The sequence below is a fragment of the Rutidosis leptorrhynchoides genome, chromosome 2, assembly GCF_046630445.1.
Source record: "Rutidosis leptorrhynchoides isolate AG116_Rl617_1_P2 chromosome 2, CSIRO_AGI_Rlap_v1, whole genome shotgun sequence".
NCBI lineage: Eukaryota > Viridiplantae > Streptophyta > Magnoliopsida > Asterales > Asteraceae > Rutidosis > Rutidosis leptorrhynchoides.
In genome coordinates, this window is record NC_092334.1 from 708,705,474 (window position 1) to 708,711,145 (window position 5,672).

Here is a 5,672-nt window from a genome sequence, read left to right on the forward strand (position 1 = left end):
TGTATCTTTTGTTTAATTCACTTTTCATTTTGCTATTGCTGTAATTACTGTACATACTCTGTTGTAATGAAAGTGAAATGAGTTTATCTTCAAAATCATATCAAATTATAAGATATGGATAACTCAGCAAAAGATCCCAAAACAAAGTTAAAAAGGGACAAACTTACTGCCTACTTTTTATTAGGTCCCTCGGTGCTGGCTTTAGTGTTTTCTCTATATGTCATAGGTTTTGTCATCATCAAATAGGGGGAGATTGTTGAGTCCCTAAAATAATTAAAATCGCGTTTAACTGTTAAGTTATTTTAAAAGAAATTATATTCACCCCCCCTCTACAATACTCCTGTTGTTATTAAGGGACCAACAAGCTCTTTTTGCCTGTTCGTTAAAGATGTTAAACATGTTCCTGGATAGTGGTGAATTACATTGCCTTGCATCTCGACTTTGATCGTAGAAGTGTTGTCTGGTGTAATCAAATGTATATTCGATACACGCTTTGATCGGCATCATACGGGCATGACGGGACACATTTTTGAGGGACTCAACAATATTTGTCATTGTGTTACCCCAACGACTCCTCAGTCTGTCCCTATACACAGTCCACTTGCCTAAATCAGCATCATTTAAATATTGTCAAGCCTCAATACTAGCTTGTTTAATGGCTTTGAGGGAATTCTTGTACAATATTTGATTCATTGTTGAACCGACTGTCCAACACAAGTGTTTGAGCGATTTTACTTTAGTATATTTGCTCAACAAGTTGCTACGAATGTGGCGCAAACAGTACCTATGTTCCCAACCATACGTTTGAGCACCCATTGCATGCAAGATACCTGGATGTCGATCAGAGATGACACACAACTTTCCGTTTTCAATAACATTTTCTTGGAGCATTTGCAAAAACCAAACCCAACTTTCGTTACTTTCTTCATCAACTAGTGCAAAGGCAACAGGTATAATTTGATTGTTTGCATTTTTGCCAACCGTTGTTAACAACTTACCCTTATAACTATCTTTCAAATGGGTGCCATCGATGCAAATGATCGGAATACACAATTTAAATGCTTTACTGGCTGGACCGAATGCCCAAAACACAAATTTAAATGTGTCGAAACCTTCTTCAATTTCAGGTCCATTTTCAAACACAACAATTGTATCTGGATTGGTAGAAACTAATTCATTCAAATAATTTGGTAGTTGAATAAAATTACTTTTTCAAGTTCCAAACAATCGTTCGATTGCAATACGCCTAGCATTCCATGCTTTAGCGTAACGGACATCTACATGCCATGTATTTTTTATTTGGGCTTGGATGTTGGCAACAGGATAAGCAACGTTTAAAACTATTTGATGCTCAATTTCACTAGCAATTAAGCTAGATGTTAAACAACGATTGTTGTTTTCCGATACGTGTCCATAACACGTGTGTTCATCTTTCCATTTTGTAATTTTCCATACCTTCGATCGATTGTGAGACGAACCACTTACACTCCAGCAACAATGGTACCTTTCTTGTGGACCCTTGTAACTTGAGCTAGTTGTTCTACAATGTGCTTGCCAATAACACAGCTTGCTTTGTGTAACAACTATTTCTCTATTATGGTGTATATTCCATTTCCGAACAACATATATAAGTTCAGCTTTGTTTTGGAACACCATTCCTTTCGAAATAATACCGATCTCCTTATCATAAAAAACCCACGAAGCTTCTTGGTCATCATCGAATGGAAAACTATTACTAGCCTCACCTTGATTAACAAACCCGAAACGTGAAACTGGGGCAATCTCCAAATGTGGTTCCACTTCCTCGTCTCTACCTCCATTTTCTTCAACACTATAATCAGAAACTGTACCGTCGGTTGCAGTAGACATACCATCATCTGAGTCTACCACATTTTGTTCTTCCTCTCTTCGTTCTTGTTCATCTTCAACAACTGTTGAATGGTAGTTTGATGTTGATGGACCACCTTCCAAAGTTTGAATAAGATCCATAAAACCCGAACTTTGGGTAGTTGGAAAAACTTCCTCAAACTGAATTTCAATTTGAGCCTCGTAATTTGGATCATTCTGAGAATAAAAATATATTGTTTCCAAAGTGTTATCATCAGTAAGTTCACTTTTCCATTCATTTCCATTGAAAAGAACCCACAAGAACATTTTTAACGTGTGTGATCTTTGACTCACGCCTACATAATTATACGCCATTTGGTTTAACTGCATACAGTTAACCTTGGTGTTCAACACAAAACTCCTTCTAATCGTTGTGTTATCACCAGTAACCAACCATTTTGGAATGAAATCTGGCCTCCCTAAAGAAAATGAACCATAAATGGACGAATTATAGACATTTTTTTAATTGTTGATGCATGAAACTTATTAAGATTTGTTTGAATTGTGTTGTTGGTGTTTGAAACTGACTTTAAAATGTTTGAATTGTGTTCTTGGTGATGTTTGTGTTTAAGTTCATGATAATGGTGATATAAATAAATGAAAAAAGATGATAAATCAGATTTTGACATGATAGGGTAGCAGGTTTCAGTCCATAATTGAGACTAGAGTTGCAGGTTTCAGTCCATTATTGAGACTGTTGAAGCAGACTGCAAAATCGAAGTTTGAAACTTCGTTTTACTGTTTATCTGCAAAACCGAAGTTCCAAACTTCGGTTTAGGTTTTCTACTGACACAGCAGGGCAAAACCGAAGTTTGAAACTTCGGAAATGGCAAAACCGAAGTTTCAATCGATTTTACCATTTTTGAAAAAAAAAAAAAAGATTTTTCCATTTTTGCAAGAACCTTCATTAAAATTACTATTAAAAAAAATCTAACTTTTTGTTAGGATTTGTAAGATTCAATTACAAAATTAATTTAAACCGATCACTAACTCACAAATAATAAAACGAATAATATAAAGCTTATAAACGATAAATAAATATAAAATTGACACAAAAATTTAACGTGGTTATATCCAAACTTCAAATTACAGAGAAAAGGACGAAATATCGAAGATTTTCTATTACAATTTTCGTGCACATAAGTACAAGTTTGATCATTTGTAGTTAAAGAAGAAAGACGAATCGAAACCCAACGAGAAATTCAAGTCCAAAACCAATTCCACCCCCTCCCCCACACCAAGACTCTTTCACGTCCGCGATATCCATTCTTGCGATCACGAGATTGCCTCTTCAAACACTCTAATCTTCTGTTGACATTTCGCAGCCGCAATATCAAACCTCCCTGTTGCAAAGTCCACTTCGCGACTGCGTACGTAACGAGTGGTATTAGAGTTATAGGTTAAGAGATTGGGCACGATAAGTGAACCCCAACTATCGTTCGAGAGGAGGCCTAAAAGAAGTGGGCACAATCATGAGTGCACGTTGCGACGTAGCGCACATTTGAGCGCACGTTGCGATGTAGCATACCCCTCAGTCATGCCAACGATGAGTTGACCCAACTATCGTTCGAGATGAGGCCTTTGAGAATGACTTAGGTTTGAGGGGAGGTTTCTAAGGGTGCAAACCAGATGTGGTGGATGGTCTAGTGGGCACCACCCTGAGCGCACAGTGGGACATGGCGAACCCCTCAATCATGCCAATGATGAGTGGACTCAGCTATCGTTCGATGGGAGGCCTAAGAGAAGAACTCAGATTTGAGGGGAGGATTGTTGGAGTGTAAACCAAAGTCCCACATTAGACATGAGACAAAACAAATGTATCCATAAAGTCTAGGAGGATCTCTCTACTATCAATTGGTTTTAGAATATTAAAAGACTTTTGGACTTATAAGTAGGACAAATTGTTTGGCCTATCGATACTGTTGTCGGCAGTATTATGCAGCACTCAAAAATTAAATGTGAATAAATTCGAATTAATTTAATATTCATGTTAAGATAATACGGAGTATTATGTTCTAACAAAAAAAAAACATAAAACAGAAATTGCGATGTGGTCAAGCGGTTGGTGGCCTGCCTTCTTTAGGGGATGTCAGGAGTTCGACCCCTGTTGGCTACATATTAAACCACAATTTCATCACTGCCATGAAATTCCACCCATGACACCTTTTCCACATTGCGTTGAGGGGGTAAATGGGAGGGGGTTTTACCGTCCATGACTCGTATGAGATTGGTGCGGGTTTCCTCCTGTGCATGCAGTTGAGGCGGGTATAACTGTGTAGGAGATGAATACGTGGATGGTTAAGTCTCCTGATCCTAACAGCTAACAACTTAAAAAAAAAAAAAAAAAAAAAAACGAGGTGATCTCAATTAAGATTGCTATTTACTTCTTACTTAATTTCTTATACAATACAGTATAACTTAAAATTCATCTAACCACACCAAAACAGACGTAAGTTTTTAAGTAACATTAAATCAAAAGAACATGAAACAAGCTAGCCCTTTTATAATTAGGTTAAGAATTGAATCATACAATACATATATTCGGTTCGAGTCCACATACCAAACCCGTAGCTTTGCTATTACCATGCGCCCCTTTTAGTATAAACAAATTAAAATGAGAAAGAAACCACATACCTTTTTCTTTTTAAATACGGAGTACAAAACATATATTTCCACCTTTATATACCCATCACCACCTCCTTATTTTAACTGCAATTAAAAATTTAAAAACATCAAACACTACTCTCTCTCAAACTCATCCAAACCCTAGAGAAAAAAATCAAGAAATGGAGCCAAATTTACCAATAATCGCCAAGAAAGTATGGAGTATAATGAGAGTCATATACTTCATGTTAAAAAAGAGCATTTCCAAAACTAAATTCTTCATAGATCTTAACATGATGATTAAACGCGGCAAAATAGCTGGCAAAGCATTAAACAACCTTCTTTTTCACCACCACCACAACTGGCTAACTAATACCTTCCACCATCAGCGCCACCCGCACCACCTACCTTTCCCTACCCCACCATCGCCCATCGACGAGTTTAGTGACGAATTTAGCTGCACCACCTCCCCTCAATCTCCATTATCCATTTTTTCAAAACACAAACAACGCCAAAACAACGATGAGATAGTTATTGATCATGCAGTGATGAAGGCGCTGGAGAATATGTTAGCAAGTGCGAATGCATCGCCTGTATTTGGGAAGAGTCCGATGGTTAGACAGTTGAGGATAACGGACTCACCGTTTCCGTTAAGAAACGGTGAACATGAAGACGGTCAAGTGGATGAAGATGCTGAGAAGTTTATTATGAGGTTCTATAATAGTTTGAGAAGGCAAAATTAGATGAGGGACCAGAATGTCAGTATCTATATTCTTCAAGGGTTGTACTAGACTATTTTAAAGAATTCTATGTCTTGGTATCTCCCTGTAATAATTTTTTTTAAGAATAATAATAATATAATGTTTGTATCCCAAGATCATTATGATGAAAACGTTAATGAAGATAATTTGGCTACTGTGAGCTATTTTTCAATTATTGTGTAGTTTCTAGTGTTGGTTTGATTCAACTTTGGAAAACAAAGATACAAATTCTTTTTTAATTTTAAATTAAAGGTCTCTTTAGAAAATTAATAAGTACTCGGGCCTTGTTTCAAGTGTTTGTAAAGTTAAAGGGTGTACAGCTATCAGGTACGGAGTATTACCTTCTTGTTCAAGATTTAGTTGCTTAGTTTTATTTTCAAGTTAGACAATTAGGTTTACAATTGTGATTGGAGTTATATA